The 21,068-nt window shown below is 45.1% G+C and overlaps 1 protein-coding gene across 6 annotated transcripts in view; it reads right to left on the bottom strand.

Annotated features, from left to right (window-relative positions):
• LOC132805866 (R3H domain-containing protein 2) overlaps positions 1–7,967 on the bottom strand; it is a 273,216-nt gene extending 265,249 nt beyond the window's left edge. For all 6 annotated transcript variants that reach the window (XM_060821189.1, XM_060821193.1, XM_060821191.1 and 3 more), the window contains exon 1: positions 7,878–7,967. The gene's annotated coding sequence lies outside the window, so the exon portion shown is untranslated. The remainder of the gene's footprint in view (positions 1–7,877) is intronic.
• Positions 7,968–21,068: the final 13,101 nt, after the last annotated feature.

Here is a 21,068-nt window from a genome sequence, read left to right on the forward strand (position 1 = left end):
CAAGCATACATTGAATGGCAGGACCTAAGGAAGTACATACAGTCAGAGGAAGTGGGGGCTTTACTGATGGGATGACCTTCATCTGAACTGTGCTGAGCCTAGTGTCCTGGTGAGTTGTGAGCAGCCTAGAGGGCTTTCAACTAAATCGCTGGGGGCTAGGGAGATTCAAGAAAGAGTATGGCATGATAAACTGAAAGAGAGGACAAAGCAAGTGAGCAAGGTTGCAATAAAGGAAATGATAATTAAATCAAGGCAGAATGGTGCAGAACATATAAATAAGGCTAGAGGTTGCAAAACCAGTAAAAAGACAGTGTTAAAGGCCCTGCACCTGAATGCTTGTTGCATTTGTAACAAAATGGATGAATTGACAGCTCAAATCGAAATAAATACATTTGATCTGATCGCCATGACACAGACATGACTACAGTACAACTCAGGCTGGGACCCGCATACTCAATGACACGACATGCTGGGAAAACAAAAAGCTAGGAAAAGGTAGAGAGGTTGCTCTATTAAATGAAGTATGACATCAGTACAATATAGAGAGATGAACTACGATCAAAATGTAGCATCAATTTAGGTAAACATAAGAAATGGTGAAGAAGTGATCTGTGTGACGAGTTTATTGTTTCCCCCCCGCCCCCACCACCAACTGTAAAATAGAGGAAACAAGGAACTGTAACTGGGCTCAAGAAAGGCATACAGGGAATTTACAAACATCCATCTTGCGAACGTGATTACAGGGGTGCAATCTTAAAGACCGGACACATCTTTATCATACAAACGAATAACTCTTTTATATCATCCTGCATTGTGTTCCAACCTGCGTATAGATCTGCTTAAAAACATACTCCAGAACGGAACCCGTTCACAACTTGGAGACTGCCCATACTGATAATCATGGCTGAGTTTTATCTATATATAATGACTAGATAAATCAGACTGGCAAAGATAACCTGGAAGAGTAGTTCATCAAGTGTTGTTAGCATAGATTCTTAAAGTGAAACAGTGTAAAGTCAACCAGAGAGAGAAGGCTACTTTAGATCTGGTAATGTGCAACGAGGCAGGATTAAAGGACCTCATAGTAAAAAGGTCCCATAGGGAGCAGTGAATATAACACAATTTTGCATTCAATTTGCAAGAAAGAAGAGTAGACCCAAGATGAGTCTTTCAGACTTTGAAGTATAGTCATAGAGATGAACAACACGGAAACAGATCCTTCGGTCCACCTCATCCATGCTGACCAGATATCCTAAATTAATCGAGTCCATTTGCCAGCACTTGGCCCATATCCCTCTAAACCCTTCCTATTCATTTTTCCATCCAGATGCCTTTTAAATGTTGTAATTGTACTGGCCTCCACCACTTCCTCTAGCAGCTCATTCTATACACGCACCACCTTCTGTGTGAAAAGGTTGTCCCTTAGGTCCCCTTTAAATCTTACCCCTCTCATCCTAAACCTATTCCCTCAAATTCTGGACTCCCCTACCTCATGGAAAAGACCTTGTCTATTTACTCAATCCATGCCCCTCATGATTATGTAAACCTCTATAATATATACACACACACACACAGACAGAGAAAGAGACCGCTCAAGTGAACTCAAATTATTTTAAGGGACAGATCAGGAGAAATGCATTGGCAAACATTTAAGGTGATATTTCAGAACACTCAATGATAAAATTCCACGAAGACTGAAGGACATTCCATCTGCACTTAACAGAGAAAGCTATAGGTTGCATCAAATTGAGAGAAAAAGCATGGTATTCTGTGAAAATTAAGACACACTGAAGAATGGGAGAAAACTAGCTTAAAAAACAAATATACCTATGAATCTATATTGGTATTTGGAAAATAATTAAAAAAATTGAACATTTGTCCTCCAAACAGAGAAAGAGAGTTCACAAGCAAAAGAGGGGGGAGTGAGGAGTGAGAACGAGGGAAATAGCAGTTGAATTTAACAGATATTTTGCATTTATCTTTATTCTACAGGATACAAACGGCTTCCCTGAAACTGTAAAACAAGAGGTGAAAAGGAGTGGAGAACGTAAGAAATTACATTCACCAATGAAAGGGGTCTGCGAAAATTGAGGATTAATAGCTGACAAGTCGACAGGTCATGATGAACTTCATACGAATATCTTAAAACAAGAGGCTGCTGAGTGAGTAGGTGCACGGATTTTAATTTTCCAACATTCCCTCAATCCTAGAAAGGTCCCATCAGATTTGAAAACAGTAAATGTAATGCTTTTATTAAAGAAAGGAGAGAGACAAAAGTAAGAAACTATATAATTAAAGCAGTCCACTTCACAACGGTAATTGGGAAAATGCAAGAGGTGATATGAGATACTTAGAAAATCTCAATGCAATCAGGCAGAGTCAACATAGTTTTGTAAAAGGGAAATCATGTTTGAGTAAATTTTATTCAGAGTTCTTTGAGGAAATAATAATTAAGTGGATAAAGGGGAACCTGCGCACCTGGATTTCCAAAATGCATTGTAGATATGCCAAAGGTTGTGACGCAAAGGTCCATGGTGGGGTAGGTGACATAATATCGTGGATTGAGGATTGGATAGTCAATGGGAAAACAGATTGATATAAATCAGTCATTTTCAGGGTGGCAAAATGTAATGAGTAATGGGCACAGGAATCAGTGCTGAGGCCTTACTATTTACAATCTGTGTCAATGACTGGATGAAGGAACCGACCACATAGTTACCAAATTTGCTGATGACAAGGACAGGTAAATTATGAAGAGCACATAAGGAGTCTGCAAAGGGATATAGGTAGGTTAAGTAAGTGGGCAAGGAAATTGACAGAGAGTAAAACATAGGAATGTATGAGTTTGTCCATTTTGCCATGAAGAATAGAAAAGCAGCATATTATTTACATGGAGAGAGATTGCAGAACTTTGTCCTGGTACATGAAAAATTAGTATGCAGGCATAGCAAGTGATTGTGGAAATAAAGTTAACTTTGTCATTTCTTGCACAAGGAATGCATAAAAATAAGAATACTTTGCTACAGTTATTATAGGGTGTTGGTGAGACCAAATCTATATTACTGTATTCAGTACTAGGTTCCTTATTTAAGAAAGGACATTACACCAGAAGCAACCCAGGGTAGGTTCATGTTATTGAAACCCAAGATGAAGGGGTGACCTTATGAGGAAAGGTTAGACATTTGAACCCATAACAAATTGAGTTTAGAAAATATGAGAGGTAGTCTTATTGATCAATTGAGAACTTGACAGGGTGGTGTTGGAAGTAAGTTTCTCTTCATGGGAGAAATGAGAATGAGGGTACTATTTAAACACAAGACAGAGACAAAGAAAAATTTGTTCTTGGTGTCATGAGTCTATAGAATTATCTTCCCCAGACAGTGAAGGAGGTAAGGTCATTGAATATCTTTAAAAGGAAGAGGTAGACAGATTCTTGACTACGAAAGGTATAACGAGTGGGCAGCAGACGGGAGTTAAATCTACAGTCAGATCAGTCATGATCTTACTGAAAAGTAGAGCAGGCTCAGGAGCCAAAAGACACAATTATATTTGTATGTTTGCGTGGTTGCAGGATCTTCTCGTAATTAAATAAGTTGCTGCATTTTTCTAAACTACATCAATGTCTGTACTTCAAAACCATTTCATTAGCTACCAACAGCTTCAGAACATTGTGGAGATGAAAGATGTGACATAAATGCATGGCCGTTTGAACAAAATGAACACAACTATGCCTCAAGCCCTTTGGTGTGCATGGAACTCTGAAGAATGATTACTGGTCATTTGGCTTTTTTCTTAAAATTCACTCGTGGGAATCACTGGCGAGGCCAGCATTTATTGCCCGTCCCTTCTTGCCCTTGAGAAGGTGGGGGTGAGCAGCATTCTTGAACTGCTGCAGTTCATGTGCTGTAGGTTGACCCACAATGTCGTTAAGGAGGGAATTCCAGGATTTTGACCCAGCGACAGTGAAGTAACGACGATACATCTCCAAGTCAAGATTGTGTGTGGCTTAGAGGGCAAGGTGTCCCCTTGTATCTGTTGCACTTGTCCTTCGAGATGCAAGTGGTCATGCATTTGGAAGATGCTCAGGATCTTTTGTGAACTTCTGCAGTGCATCTTGTAAATGGTACACACTGCTGCTACTTAGTGTTGATGGTGGTGGAGGGAGTGGATGTTTGTAGATGTGGTGTCAATCAAGCGGGCTGCTTTGTCCTGGATGGGGTCAAGTTTCTGGAATGTTATTGGAGCTGCACCCATCCAGGCAAGTGGAGTGTATTCCAGCATACTCCTGACTTTTAAGCATACCGCAAGGAAACAGGCCTTTCGGCCCAATTCATCCATGCAGCCAGATATCTTAAACTAAACTCGTCCCATTTGGGCGTGTTTAGCCCATATCCCTCTAAACCTTTCCTATTCATGTACCTTCCAAATGTCTTTTAAATGTTGTAATTGTACCTGCCTTGAGTACTTCTGCTGGCAACTCGGCCCATGCACCCACCAACCTGTGTGAAAAAGCTGCCCCTCAAGTTCCTTTTAAATCTTTCCCCTCTCACCTTAAACCTCTGCCCTCTAGTTTTCAATTCCCTTACTGAAATATCTGATTGCCTGTCACAAATTGAGGGCGGCACGGTGGCACAGTGGTTAGCACTGCTGCCTCACAGCGCCTGAAGACCCGGGTTCAATTCCCGACTCAGGCGACTGACTGTGTGGAGTTTGCACGTTCTCCCCGTGTCAGCGTGGGTTTCCTCCGGGTGCTCCGGTTTCCTCCCACAGTCCAAAGATGTGCGGGTCAGGTGAATTGGCCATGCTAAATTGCCCGTAGTGTTAGGTAAGGGGTAATGTAGGGGTATGGGTGGGTTTCGCTTCGGCGGGTTGGTGTGGACTTGTTGGGCCGAAGGGCCTGTTTCCACACTGTAAGTCTAATCTAATCTAAATTCACAGTACATAGGCTCTGACCAGTGAGTTCAGAACCAATTCTGAGAAATGAGGTGACTCTTTGAATCTCCTGTTTATTTTATCCTTTTTTTGTGTCTTCATTTTTTCCCATAGCCTATGGAGACCTCCTGAATCTCCTGTTTATATATGTCAGCCAAGGCTCCCTAATGGCCGAGGTTAAAAACCCCAATCAAAGATCTCAATGAGATCCACCTGGCCCTCATTCTAATCACCACACAACCCTGGGGAAACGACCTTGGCCATTCACCTTATTTGTGCGCCTCATGATTTTATAAACCTCTATAAAAAGGTCACCCCTCAGCCTCCTATACTCCCAGGGAAAAGAATTTCCAGCCTCTTCTGTGCCCTGTAGATGGTGAATAAACTTGGGGGACTCGGGAGTAGAGTTACTCGTCATGGTATTCCTAACCTTTGATTTACTCTGGTAGCCACTGTGTTTATGTGAGGAATCCAGTTGAGTTTCTGGTCAATGGTAACTCCAAGGATGTTGGCAGTGGGGGATTCAGTGAAGATAACATGGCTGAATGTCAGAGGATATTGTCTCTTTTGTCTCTTCAGCAAGGACATACATGGATTCAGAGATATAAAAACTGCAATACCAACAAAGAATATTATTTCATCTTCTGCTAACCTGGTATGATACAGTGAGATTGAGTTGCTAATCAATGATTATCTACAATTGAGAAAGGAGAAGTTTGATCATAGGCTCCATAGTTTAGTGGAGAAAGATATGGAAGTTATAGAACATGAGGAAATAAATAGCGACATCTTGAAAAAATGGCCCATACCAGAGTTGGTAGTACTGGACATCTTACAACATATGAAGATGGATAAATCACAGGACCTGATTAGGTGGACCCTAGAACTCTGTGGGAAGCTAGGGAAGTGATTGCTGGGATCCTTACCATGATATTTGTATCATCAATAGTCACAGGGGTGGTGCCGGAAGACGTGAGGTTGGCTAACATGGTACCACTATTTAAGAAAGATGGTAAGGAAAAGCCAGGGAACTATAGATGGGTGAGCCTGACATCAGCGGTGGGCAAGTTGCTGGGAGGAGATCCTGAGGAACAGGATGTACATATATTTGGAAAGGCAAGGACTGTCAACATAGCTGTGTGGGGGAAATAATGTCTCACAAACTTGACTGACTTTTTTGTAGTAGTAACAAAGTGGATTGATGGAGGCAGAGCAGTGGACTTGACCTATATGGATTTCAGTAAAGCATTTGACAAGGTTCCACATGGTAGACTGGTTAGATCACAAGGAATCTAGAGAGAACTACACATCTGGATACAAAACTGGCCCAAAGGTAGAAGACAGAGGGTGGTGGTGGAGGATTGCTCTTCAGACTGGAGGCTTGTGACCAGCAATGTGCCACAGCGATCGGTGGTACATCCATTGCTTTTTGTCATATTCATATAAACTATTTGGATGTGAACACAGGAGGTATGGTTAGTAAGTTTGCAGATGACACCAAAAGTGGTGGTGTAATGGACAGCTAAGGTTACCTCAGAATACAACGGGACCTTAATCAGATGAACCGGTGAGTCAAGGAATGGCAGACGGAGTTTAGTTTAGACAAATGTGAGGTGCTGCATTTTGAAAAGGCAAATCAGGGCAGGACTTATACACTTAATGGTAAGATCCTGGGGAGTGTTGCTGAAGACCTTGGAGTGCAGGTTCTTAGTCACTTGAAAGTAGAGTCATAGGTAGATAGGATAGTGAAGGTGGTCCAAAAGAGAAAATGCTGGAAAATCTCAGCTGGTCTGGCAGCATCCGTAAGGAGAGAAAAGAGCTGACGTTTAGAGTCTAACTGACCCTTTGTCAAAGCGGTGTTTGGTATGCTTGCCTTTATTGATCAGAGCATTGAGTACAGGAGTTGGGAGGTCACGCGACAGCTGTACAGGAAACTGGTTCAGCCACTTTTGGAATATTGCATGCAATTCTGGTCTCCCTGCATTCGGAAGGGTGTTAAACTTGAAAGGGTTCAGAAAAGATTTCCGAAGATGTTGCTGGGGTTGGAAGGTTTGAGCTGTAGAGGCTGAATAAATTGGCACTATTTCCCCTAGAGTGTCAAAGGCTGAGGGGTGACCTTAGAAGTTTATAAAATTGAGGATGTGGATAGGGTGAATAGACAAGGTGTCTTCTCTGGGACAGGGAAGTCCAGAACTAGACAACATAGGTTTAAGCTGAGAAGGGAAAGATTTAAAATGAACTTAAGGGGCAACATTTTCATGCAGAGGGTGGTGAGTGTATGTAGAGGCTGGTACAATTGCAACATTTAAAAGGCATTTGGATGGGTATATGAATAGGAAGGTTTGCAGGGATATGGGCCAAATGCTGGCAAATGGGACTAGATTAATTTAGGAAATCTAGTCCACTTGGATGAGTTGGACTAAAATGGTATGTTTCCAAGCTGTACACTTCTGTGACTCTAAGTCCAGGCTTTAAACAGGAAACCTGAACCTTCTTGGATGGAGTGATCTAAAATAGGACCAGAACATTGACCAGTTTATTGCCTGCACAAACATGTGTCACCTCCACATGCAACTACCAGGCTTAACTGCACATTGAGAACGTCACCTGGGGAAGATTTCCAATCGCATCCCCACCCTATTTGAAGCCAAGATCACAGAACCTGGTACTTAAAGACATTTGTGGATTACACGCAGAATTCTACTTTAGGCTGCCTCAAGAACACTGATGATTCCTATTTCCAATATGGAACAACCATGTGGAATGCAAGCCGTTAACAACATGAGCCCAACAAGCAGGACCTCATGGAACTACTTCGTACTAAAACTTCATTTGACTGGTCAGTAAGGAACATGCCCCCAATGGTTTCAACATTTCTCCCCCAGTGCCCATTGCTATGTCCCCGCCCACTGAAGGCCTCCCACCCTCTGGCACCCCACACTCACCGCCTCACACTGGGCTTCAGGCCGACGCCTCAGAAACTCCGCGCTCGGCGCTCGCACCACAAACCGTCCGTTGCCGATTTCCCCCCCCCACCCCCCCCCTCCAAAAAAAATAGCAACCCAAAATTGTGTTTTCGAGAAGTGATGAAGGGAGGAAGATAGGGAGGGAGGGGAAGGGAAAAGGACACAACTAAGGGAATGAGAAAGAAACCAAACTGCGGAAAAATAAAAAGAGAAAAAGAAAGAAAATAATCTGGCCGGCTTCGGCGCCTGCGTACTACGTCACGCTTTCCTGCCCACTCAGTGACGTCAACAGGTGCTCCGTGCTTGTGACATCACCGATTTGTGCGTAGAGCCCCTGAGAGCCAGCGCTAGCCTCCGGGACGCCCCTTAGATTGAGCGGAGGCGCGGCAGGTGTTTCACGCTGGCGTGTTGCTTCAAACGCAATTTTATTCCGTTCCGTCCTGTCAATCATGGATTCTTCATTGCAACAATTGTACACCTTGGCTTCCCGTAATCCAACAACATGGATAGACTCACCTCAGGCGTTGCCACAAACCAACAGTTTTTACTCAGGGTAGTAGTATTTGATTCCTTCGTCATTGAGTGCCGACTTTTTACTCAGTCACCAATTTTATACAGCGTTTGATATTTAATTTCATTGATTGCAATTAAATTTATGTCCCCTTGTGCGCACACATCAGACATGGACATACATTTACTTTGTGGGTGGTTGTTGAATCCCCAGGAATGTCAAGGGGGCAGGGGAGGAGGTTGTCTCGTGTTGGTGATGGTCATTGCCTGGCATTTGTGTGGTGCAAATATTACTTGCCACTTGTCAGCCTAAGCTGGATGTTGTCCAGATATGAGGAAGGGACACCAGACCTGAAACATTAACTGATTCCATTCCACAGATGCTGCCAGACCTGCTAAGCTTTTCTAGCAATTTCTATTTTTGTGTCTGATTTACAGCATCCACGGGGCTTTCAGTTTTTATTGTCCAGATATTGTTGCATTTGAATATGAACTCCTTCAGTATCTGAGGAGTCACAAATGGTGCTGAACATTGTGCAATCGTCAGTGAATTTCCCCACTTCTGACCTGTTGATGACTACAAGGGAAGGACAATGATGGAGTAGCTAAGGATGGTTGGGGCCATGATGATAAGAGGGCCATGAAAAGGGAACTCTTGTGGGATAGCTGTAGTTTCCCTACCTGTGGACTGGGAGGCCTGGGTTCAAGTCTCACCTACCCCAGAGATGTAACATCTCTGAACAGGTTTTTTTTTTAATCTATCCACAGCAACCCCTGCAGAGATGTCCTAGCCTTGAGATGATTAATCTCCAGTAACCACAATTGTGGTCTTATGTGCCAGGTATGACTCCAAACAGCAGAGAGTTTTCCCACAATGCCCATTTACTTCAGTTTTGCTTAAATCCCTATGCAACACTCAGGGAAATGCACCTATCAATGCAATGATAGTTATTCTCACCTCCGTTAAAAATCACACAACACCAGGTTCTAGTCAAATAGGTTTATTTGGAAGCACTAGCTTTCGGAGTGCTGCTCCTTCATCAGGTAACATCAGGAGCAGGACCATAAGATTCTGAAATTATAGCATAGATTACAGTAGCATGCAACTGAAATCTAGACAGCAATCTAGGTTTGTTCAATTTATCACCTTCAGTTGTATGACACTGTAATCTTTCGCTATAAATTCTGTGTCTTATGATCCTGCTCCTGATGAAGGAGCAGCGCTCCGAAAGCTAGTGCTCCCAAATAAACCTGTTGGATTATAACCTGGTGTTGTGTGCTTTTTAACTTTGACCACCCCAGTCCAACACCGGCTCCTCCACATCACCTCAGATGATCTACCTTAGTACAGCTGTGTTTATTTTGTTTGCTAATCCTCCTGCAGTATCTTTGATATTTTAATAAACATCAAACTGTGGAAACCTGAAACAAAAGCAAAGTACAAGAAAATCTCAGCAGGTCTGGCAGAATCTGTGAAGCGAAAAACCAAGTTAACATTGAGTACAGAAATGAAAGCAGTTGGGAAATGATGGTATTTACACTGATGGAGGAGGGGGGAGGGAAATTCTACAGGGACCATTCCTTCTGGGGCACCCTGGATAACTCCTCCATTCCCAGCAACTCCTTACAACCCATGGCACCTTCCCGTGCAACCACAGAAGTTGAACATTTTTCTGTTTACCTTCTGCCTTACAATTAAAAGTCTCACACACCTTTCAAGTGAAGCAATAATTTGCCTGCACTTTGCTCAATCTAGTCTATGTTCATTGCTCACGGTGTGGTCTCCTGTACATTGCAGGAACAAAATGCAGACTGGGTAACCGCTTTCTGGAACACTGATGTTCTGTCCATTAACATAGTCTTGAACTTCCAGTTGCTTGCTACTTCAACACACCACTGTGTTCCCATGCCAACATTTTTGTCTCAGGCCTGCTGTAGTGCTCCAATGAAGTTCAGTGCAATCTGGAAGAACACACCTAAATCTTCCATCTGAGTACTTTCAACATTCAGCATTCAACATTGAATTTAACAACTTCAGAGTGCGAACACCTCCCCCCCCCCCCCCCGCCACATTCGTTACCCACTCCCAAACTACAGGACCTGTTCTGCTTGGGTTGCTCCCAGCATGACAAACTCATTTTCAACTCTTCACAGTTCCCATTATCACCTATTCAGCATTTAATTCTTCCCTGGCAGTCTTTTGGCCTGGCGTGGCTGCAGCATGGACTTCTGGTCTTCAGGTGACTCTAGAGCGGTCTTCCGGTCTCAAGAACCTTGAGGTGAAGCTCGGCGCAGTTTAGACTCAAGGCCCAGTGCAGACGGGAGGTTAGGTACCAGTGTGGACTAGGTTAGAAGGGCCATTGCTCTGAACTTTTTATTTTTCTATTTACTAATTTATTCCAACAATCTGCTATGCTGGTCTCTTTATTTCTTTATTTTTCTATTTTTTTTTCCAAAGAACATTTAATTAAAAATTTGTACCTAGGTACTTTTGTACTTAAGATGTCGCCATAAGTGGCGGACATGTAAACATTTCACTGTACTCATTTGGATAATAGAGTCATAGAGATGTACAGCATGGAAACAGACCCTTCGCTCCAACCCATCCATGCCGACCAGATATCCCAACCCAATCTAGTCCCACCTGCCAGCACCCGGCCCATATCCCTCCAAACCCTTCCTATTCATATACCCATCCAAATGCCTTTTAAATGTTGCAATTGTACCAGCCTCTACCACATCCTCTGGCAGCTCATTCCATACACACACCACCCTCTGCATGGAAAAGTTGCCCCTCAGGTCTCTTTTATATCTTTCCCCTCTCAGCCCTCTCACCTTAAACCTATGCCCCTCTAGTTCTGGACTCTCCTATCCCCAGGGAAAAGACTGTCTATTTCCCCTATCCATGCCCCTCATAATTTTATAAACCTCTATAAGGTCACCCCTCAGTCTCCGATGCTCCAGGGAAAACAGCCCCAGCCTGTTTAGCCTCTCCCAATAGCTCAAACCCTCCAACCCTGGCAATATCCTTGTAAATCTTTTCTGAACCCTTTCAAGATTCACAATATTTTTCCGATAGGAAGGAGACCCGAATTGCACACTATATTCCAACAGTGGCCTAACCAATGTCCTGTACAGCCGCAACATGACTTCCCAACTCCTGTACTCAATACTCTGACCAATAAAGGAAAGTATACCAAATGCCTTCTTCACTATCCTATCTACCTGCGACTCCACTTTCAAGGAGCTGTGAACCTGCACTCCAAGGTCTCTTTGTTCAGCAACACTCCCAAGAACCTGACCATTAAGTGTTTGAGTCCTGCTAAGATTTGCTTTTCTAAAATGCAGGACCTCACATTTATCTAAATTAAACTCCATCTGCCCATTGGCTCATCTGATCAAGATCCTGTTGTAATCTGAGGTAAACCACTTCACTATTCACTACACCTCCAATTTTAGTGTCATCTGCAAACTTACTAACTGTACCTCTTATGCTCACATCCAAATCATTTATATAAATGACAAAAAGTAGAGGAGTAAAAAGTGAGGTCTGCAGATGCTGGAGATCAGAGCTGAAAATGTGTTGCTGGTTAAAGCACAGCAGGTTAGGCAGCATCCAAGGAACAGGAAATTCGACGTTTCGGGCCAGAGCCCTTCATCAGGAATGAATGTAGAGGACCCAGCACTGATCCTTGTGCACTCCCCTGGTCACAGGCCTCCAGTCTGAATAACAACCCTCCACCACCACCACCACCCTCTTGTCTTCTACCTTTGAGCCAGTTCTGTATCCAAATGCCTAGTTCTCCCTGTATTCCATGAGATCTAACCTTGATAACAAGTCTCCTTTGGGGAACCTGGTTGGATGCCTTACTGAAGTCCATATAGATCACATCGACCATTTTGCCCTCATCAATCCTCTTTGTTACTTCTTCAAAAAAACTCAATCAAGTTAGTGAGACATGATTTCCCACACACAAAGCCATGTTGACTATCCCTAATCAGTCATTGCCTTTCCAAATACATGTACACCCTGTCCCTCAGTATTCCCTCCTAAAACTTGCCCACCGCCGACGTCAGGCTCACTGGTCTATAGTTCCTTGGCTTGTCCTTACCATCTTTTTTAAATAGTGGCACCATGTTAGCTAACCTCCAGTCTTCTGGCACCTCACCTGTGACTATCAATGATACAAATATCTCGGCAAGAGGCCCAGCAATCACTTCCCTAGCTTCCCACATAGTATACACCTGATCAGGTCTTGGGGATTTATCCACCTTTATGCATTTCAAGACATCCTACACTTCCTCCTCTGTAATCTGGACATTTTGCAAGATGTCACCATCTATTTCCCTATGGTCTATATCTTCCATGTCCTTTCCCACAGTAAATACTGATGCAAAATACTTGTTTAATATCTTCCCATTTTCTGCAGCTCCACACAAAAGCCACCTTCCTGATCTTTGAGGGGCCCTATTCTCTCCCTCATTACGCTTTTGTCCTTAATGTATTTGTAAAAGCTCTTTGGATTCTCCTTAACTCTATTTGCTTAAACTATCTTATGTCCCCTTTTTGCCCTCCTGATTTCCCTCTTAAGTATACTGCTACTGCCTTTGTATTCTTCTAAGGATTTACCTCCATTCAGCTTATGAAAGGCCTTGCCTAATACTGTCAAAATTAGCCTTTCTCCAATTTAGGACTTCAACTTTTAGATCTGGTCTATCCTTTTCCATCACTATTTTAAATCTAATAGAATTATGGTCGCTGGCCGCAAAGTGCTCCCCCACTGACACCTCAGTCATCTGCCTTGCCTTATTTCCCAAGAGTAGGTCAGGCTTTGCACCTTCTCTAGTAGGTACATCCACATACTGAATCAGAAACTTTTCTTGTAAACACTGAAGAAATTCCTCTCCATCTCAACCCTTAACACTCTGGCAGTCCCAGTCTATGTTTGGAAAGTTAACATCCCTTATCATAACTGCCCTATTATTCTTACAGATAACTGAGATCTCCTTACAAATTTGTGTCTCAATTTGCCTCTGACTATTAGGAGGTCTATAATACAATCCCAATAAGGTGATCATCCCTTTCTTATTTCTCAGTTCCACCCAAATAACTTCCCTGGATGTATTTCCGGCAATATCCTCCCTCAGCACAGCTGTAATGCTATCCCTTATCAAAAATGCCACTCCCCCTCCTCTCTTGCCTCCCTTTCTATCCTTCGTGTAGCATTTGTATTCTGGAACATTAAGCTGCCAGTCCTACCCATCCCTGAGCCATGTTTCTGTAATTGCTATGATATCCCAGTCCCATGTTCCTAACCATGCCCTGAGTTCATCTGCCTTCCCTGTTATGCCCTTTGCATTGAAATAAATGCAGGAGAAAGTGAGGACTGCAGATGCTGGATATCAGAGCTGAAAATGTGTTGCTGGAAAAGCGCAGCAGGTCAGGTAGCATCGAAGGAGCAGGAGAATCGATGTTTCGGGCATGAGCCCTTCTTCAGGAATGAGGAATGTGTGCCAGGCAGGCTAAGATAAAAGGGAGGGAGAAGGGATTTGGGGGAGGGGCGTTGGAAATGCAATAGGTGGAAGGAGGTTAAGGTGAGGGTGATAGGCCGGAGTGGGAGTGGGGGCAGAGAGGTCAGGAAGAAGATTGCAGGTTAGGAAGGTGATGCTGAGTTCGAGGGTTGGCACTGAGACAAGGTGGGGGGAGGGGAAATGAGGAAACTGGAGAAATCTGAGTTCATCCCTTGTGGTTGGCGGGTTCTTAGGCAGAAGATGAGGCGCTTTTCCTCCAGCCGTCATGTTGCTATGGTCTGGCGATGGAGGAGTCCAAGGACCTGTATGTCCTTGGTGGAGTGGGAGGGGGAGTTGAAGTGTTGAGCCACGGGGTGGTTGGGTTGGTTGGTCCGGGTGTCCCAGTGGTGTTCCCTGAAACGTTCTGCAAGTAGGCGGCCTGTCTCCCCAATATAGAGGAGGCCACATCAGGTGCAGCGGATGCAGTAAATGATGTGTGTGGAGGTGCAGATGAATTTGTGGTGGATATGGAAGGATCCCTTGGGGCCTTGGAGGGAAGTAAGGGGGGAGGTGTGGGCGCAAGTTTTGCATTTCTTGCAGTTGCACGGGAAGATGCCGGGAGTGGAGGTTGGGTTGGTGGGGGGTGTGGACCTGACGAGGGAGTCATGGAGGGAGTGGTCTTTTCGGAACGCTGATAGGGGAGGGGAGGGAAATATATCCCTGGTGCTGGGGTCCGTTTGGAGGTGGCGGAAATGACGACAGATGATACGATGTATATGGAGGTTGGTGGGGCGGTAGGTGAGGACCAGTGGGGTTCTGTCCTGGTGTTGATTGGAGGGGTGGGGTTCAAGGACGGAGGAGCGGGAAGTGGAGGAGATGCGGTGGAGAGCATCGTCGATCACGTCTGAGGGGAAATTGCGGTCTTTGAAGAAGGACGCCATCTGGGTTGTACTGTATTGGAATTGGTCCTCCTGGGAGCAGATGTGGCGGAGATGAAGGAATTGGGAATATGGGATGGCGTTTTTACAGGGGGCAGGGTGGGAGGAGGTGTAGTCTAGGTAGCTGTGGGAGTCGGTCGGTTCATAGTAAATGTCCATGTTGATTCGGTCGCCTGAGATAGAAATGGAAAGGTCTAGGAAGGGGAGGGAGGAGTCTGAGACAGTCCAGGTAAATTTGAGGTCGGGGTGGAAGGTGTTGGTAAAGTGGATGAACTGTTCAACCTCCTCGTGGGAGCACGAGGCAGCGCCGATACAGTCATCGATGTAGCAGAGGAAAAGGTGGGGGGTGGTGCCAGTGTAGCTGAGGAAGATGGACTGTTCCACATATGCAGTTTAGTGTATCAGTCCTACCTTGTTCTCTGCTTTGTCCCTGCTTGCCCTGATTGTTTGACTCGCTTCTATTCTCAACTGTACCATTCTCAAATTGAAATCTTTCCACTATCTCCCTTACTAGTTTAAATCCTCCTGAGCAGCTCTAGCAAATATCCCTGTCAGTATATTAGTCCCCTTCCAATTTAGGTGCAATCGTGTACAAGTCACTTCTACCCCAAAACAGCTTCCAATGATCTAAAATTGTGAATCCTTCTCCCATACACCAGCTCTTCAGCCATGCATTCATCTGCTCTATCCTCCTATTCCTGCCCTCACTAGCTCGTAGCACTGGGAGTAATCCAGAGATTACAAATCTCGAGGACCTCCTTTTAAATTCCTGCCTAACTCTTTAAATCTCCCATCAGAATCTCAACCTTTTCCCTTCCTATTTTGTTGGTTCCAATGTGTGCAATGATCTCTTGCTGGCCCCTCTCCCCCGTGAGAACATTCTGCACCATCCCTGAGACATCCTTGATCCTGGCACCAGAGAAGCAACACACCATTCTGATTTTGTGCTGCTGGCCACAGAAAGATCTGTCTGTATCTCAGACTAAAGAGTCCTCTAACACAATTGATCTCTTGGAACCCGACGTATCCCTCACTACATTAGAGCCAGTCTTAATACCAGAAACTTGGCTATTTGTGCTACGTTCCCCTGAGAATCCATCATCCCCTATATTTTCCAAAAAGCATATTTATTTGAAATGGGAATAGCCACAGAACTGCACTAACTGCCTACCTCTCTTACCGTTCCTGGAGTTAACCCATCGATGTGACTGTATCTGGACTTTTCCCCCTTCCTAAAGTTACTGTCCATCACACCCCCCTGCTCTTGTAAATTCCTCTATGCCTCTAACTGTGTCTCCAACCGATCCATTCGATCTGATAGGATTCACAACCAACGGCATTTATTGCAGATATAATCCTCAGTAACCCGTAAACTCTTTTAGGAGAAAGTGAGAACTGCAGATGCTGGAGATCAGAGCTGAAAATGTGTTGCTGGAAAAGCACAGCAGGTCAGGCAGCATCCAAGGAGCAGGAGAATCGACGTTTCAGGCATGAGCCCTGAAGAAGGGCTCATACCCAAAACGTCGAATCTCCTGCTCCTTGGATGCTGCCTGACCTGCTGCGCTTTTCCAGCAACACATTTTCAACCAGTAAACTTTCCCTAAATTCCCACTTCCGACAAGAAGAGCATATCCCTCTTCTAAAGGCCATTTTGGGTCCTTCACAATCTACAGACCCAGAAAATAACACCATCTTATTCCTCTACAAAACACTGCCCCAGGTTAATTTAATAGTTATGGCTTATATTTTAAGTTTAATCAAGAGACATGTCTCAATAAAGCATATAACCAAGAAAGGACCCCACTCTATTAACCACTGCAGACTTACTGTAAGGCCACACTTAAAAATATTCACTGATCTGTTTCTGTGCTGTGACCTCCCAAACAGGTTCCTCCAAGATTAGTTGTGAATTTCACTGTTTGTTAAGTTTCCCAGACGCACTCCAATGTCCAGCGATACATGAATTCAAACAGCAAAGGCGGTAACTGTGCAGGTTCACTGCTCTGTCAGTTTCTCTCTCTCTCTCTCTCTCTTTCTCTCCTGCACTGTCCTCATCATGTGCTTCCTTTGTCTGTTCCTCTCCCTTTTAAAACTGCTGTTGTTTTGACTTTTTTTCCCCAAAGTTCCCAAACAAGGGTGGCACTGTGGCTCAGTAGTTACCATTGCTGCCTCACAGCACCAAGGATCCAGGTTCAATTCCCACCTTGGGCAGCTGTCTGTGTGGAGTTTGCACATGCTCCCTGTGTCTGCGTGGGTTTCCAGGTGCTCTGGTTTCCCTCCCACATTCCAAAGATGGGCACATCAGGTGAATTGGCCATGCTAAATTGCCCATAGTTACGTGCGTTAGTTAGGGGTAAATATAGGGTAGGGGAATGGGTCTGGGTGACTTCTCTTCCTAGGGTCGACATGGACTTGTTGGGCTGAAGGGCCTGTTTCCAACCTGTAGGGAATCTAATGCAACAGCATACAAAACAATTATTGCTGCTCCTGGAATTCGAGAAAATCACCTAAAATACCTCAAGAAAGGAACGGCCAGAAATTTTTCCCATTCTCCATCTTGGATTACCCAGAATCCATCAATAAAGCTAATTCAGTTCAATTATCAAGAATTCCTTTGTCTGCTTCACTATTTTCTCTCTCTGTCTCTCTCTACAAACACTGTCTCCATCTACTTATCTCACTCCTTCCCCACCCCATCCCTGTTATCAGCAAAAATACCATTACTTCTTAGCTGCTTTCAGCCCTGATGAAGGGTCACTGGACTCAAGACATTAACTCTGTTTTTCTCTCTACAGATGCAGCCAGACCTGCTGAGTTTCACCATTACATTTTTTTTTTAGTTTTCCTTTGACTATTTTGCTAGGTTAATAGTACTATATATATGCCTTTAATGAAGTGTTACAAAGTTGGCGTGTGTAAAATGGGGGTAAGCACTGCATGGTCCCTTTAAAAGCTGGTTTTTTTCTCAGCGCTTAGCATTAAAATGGATGTCTGATAAGCAGTTTAAAGTGCAGGTGCACAGAGAGAGCCCAAATTGAAACATTTTGTATCGAATGATCAAGCAGCAGGTTGATTGCTCCTTGAAAGTAGAGTCGCAGGTAGGTGGGATAGTGAAGAACGTATACTTTCCTTTATTGGTCAGTATGGAGTACAGGAGTTGGGAGGTCATGTTGCGGCTGTACAGGACATTGGTTAGGCCACTGTTGGAATATTGTGTGCAATTCTGGTCTCCTTCCTATTGGAAAGATGTTGTGAAACTTGAAAGGGTTCAGAAAAGATTTACAAGGATGTTGCCAGGGTTGGAGGGTCTGAGCTACAGGGAGAGGCTGAACAGGCTGGGGCTGTTTTCCCTGGAGCATTGGAGGCTGAAGGGTGACCATATAGAAGTTTATAAAATTATGAGGGGCATGGATAAGATAAATAGACAAAGTCTTTTCCCTGGGGAAGGGGAGTCCAGAACTAGAGGACATAGGTTTAGGGTGAGAGTAAAAAATGAGGTCTGCAGATGCTGGAGATCACAGCTGCAAATGTGTTGCTGGTCAAAGCACAGCAGGTTAGGCAGCATCTCAGGAATAGAGAATTCGACGTTTCGAGCATAAGCCCTTCATCAGGAATAAGAGAGAGAGAGCCAAGCCGGCTGAGATAAAAGGTAGGGAGGAGGGACTAGGGGGAGGGGCGATGGAGGTGGGATAGGTGGAAGGAGGTCAAGGTGAGGGTGATAGGCCGGAGTGGGGTGGGGGCGGAGAGGTCAGGAAGAGGATTGCAGGTTAGGAGGGCGGTGCTGAGTTGAGGGAACCGACTGAGACAAGGTGGGGGGAGGGGAAATGAGGAAGCTGGAGAAATCTGAATTCATACCTTGTGGTTGGAGGGTTCCCAGGCGGAAGATGAGGCGCTCCTCCTCCAGCCGTCGTGTAGTTGTGTTCTGCCGGTGGAGGAGTCCAAGGACCTGCATGTCCTCGGTGGAGTGGGAGGGGGAGTTAAAGTGTTGAGCCACGGGGTGATTGGGTTGGTTGGTTCGGGCGGCCCAGAGGTGTTCTCTGAAGCGTTCCGCAAGTAAGCGGCCTGTCTCACCAATATAGAGGAGGCCACATCGGGTGCAGCGGATGCAATAGATGATGTGTGTGGAGGTACAGGTGAACTTGTGGCGGATATGGAAGGATCCCTTGGGGCCTTGGAGGGAAGTGAGTGTGGAGGTGTGGGCGCAAGTTTTACATTTCCTGCGGTTGCAGGGGAAGGTGCCGGGGGTGGAGGTTGGGTTGGTGGGGGGTGTGGATCTGACAAGGGAGTCACGAAGGGAGTGGTCCTTGCGGAACGCTGATAGGGGAGGGGAGGGAAATATATCCTTGGTGGTGGGGTCCGTTTGGAGGTGGCGGAAATGGCGGCGGATAATACGTTGTATGCGCAGGTTGGTGGGGTGGTAGGTGAGAACCAGTGGGGTTCTGTCTTGGTGGCGGTTGGAGGAGCGGGGCTCAAGGGCGGAGGAGCGGGAAGTGGAGGAGATGCGGTGGAGGGCATCGTCGATCACGTCTGGGGGGAATCTGCGGTCCTTGAAGAAGGAGGCCATCTGGGTTGTGCGGTGTTGGAATTGGTCCTCCTGGGAGCAGATGCGGCGGAGACGAAGGAATTGGGAATATGGGATGGCGTTTTTACAGGGGGCAGGGTGGGAGGAGGTGTAGTCCAGGTAGCTGTGGGAGTCAGTCGGTTTATAATAGATGTCTGTGTTGAGTCGGTCGCCCGAGATAGAAATGGAAAGGTCTAGGAAGGGGAGGGAGGAGTCTGAGACAGTCCAGGTGAATTTCAGGTCGGGATGGAAGGTGTTAGTAAAGTTGATGAACTGTTCAACCTCCTCGTGGGAGCACGAGGCAGCGCCGATACAGTCATCGATGTAGCGGAGGAAAAGGTGGGGGGTGGTGCCAGTGTAGTTGCGGAAGATGGACTGTTCCACATATCCTACGAAGAGGCAGGCATAGCTGGGGCCCATGCGGGTGCCCATGGCAACTCCTTTAGTTTGGAGGAAGTGGGAGGATTGAAAAGAGAAGTTATTCAGGGTGAGGACCAGTTCAGTCAGTCGAAGGAGGGTGTCAGTGGAAGGGTACTGGTTAGTGCGGCGGGAAAGAGTGGTGAGAGTGGAAAGATATAAAAAAGACCTAAGGGGCAACTTTTTTACACAGAGGGTGGTACGGGTATGGAATGAGCTGCCAGAGGAAGTGGTAGAGGCTGGTACAATTGCAACATTTAAAAGGCATTTGGATGGATATATGAATAGGAAGGGTTTGGAGGGATATGGGCCAGGTGCTGGCATGTGGGACTAGATTGAGTTGGGATATCTGGTCGGCATGGACGGGTTGGACCGAAGGGTCTGTTTCTATGCTGTACATTTCTATGACTCTATGACTATATAAGGTGTCCTTGACTTTTTTGATAGTCCCTAGACCTTCCTGAAAATCGTCCAGGTATTTAATTAGGACTTCACTCAGGCAGCCATTTTCTAATTGGAAAATGTTGGGCCAATCAAGGTGAATCTGTCTCAACCAATTCTGCCCCATCCAGCCTGGGCCTGTATCTTTTACTACAATCAGTGGGAACTGAACCAGCTGCTTCTCCTAAGAGACCAGAACCAAAGTTGTACCCTTTAATCTGTAACAGTTCCCCAGTATAGGTTCTCAGTCTAACCGAGGTCCAACGCAAACTTAAGGGTTGGAGTCCAGAGCAAATTTTGCTAAAGACTGGTTCTACGATCACCGATATGGCTGTGCCAGTATTAACCTCCATTAGAACCAGGTGACCATTTAACCAGATGTTCATTTTGATTGGTTCTGATTTGGATGTTGGTAAGCAATTTAACTGCTCCAAACCAGATGTAAGTGGGCTTTCCAGGGTGTGCACTTTCTGGATATCAGCCTAAGAGTTCTCTTACTCAATTTAGGTCTAGTAGGATTCTTTTACTGTCTCAAGTCTGCACACTGGCAGCAACTACAATGGCTTACTGGCTTGGAACCAGAAGGAAAATATTAACTGTTTAGCCGAGGCTTGGTTTTGTTTTGGGGTTTTGCTGTGGGCTGACCTAAAGTCCCTCTGTTCAGGATATACCCTAAGTGAGGCTGTGCAATTGCTTTGACTCAAATAGTATCCCCCAAACTCAGTCGGCCTGGCGAGGAAGTTCACTTCCATTGGAATACCCTGTAACTCATGCTCCATTTGCCAAATTTCC

This window comes from Hemiscyllium ocellatum, chromosome X, assembly GCF_020745735.1.
Source record: "Hemiscyllium ocellatum isolate sHemOce1 chromosome X, sHemOce1.pat.X.cur, whole genome shotgun sequence".
Taxonomy (NCBI): Eukaryota; Metazoa; Chordata; class Chondrichthyes; order Orectolobiformes; family Hemiscylliidae; genus Hemiscyllium; species Hemiscyllium ocellatum.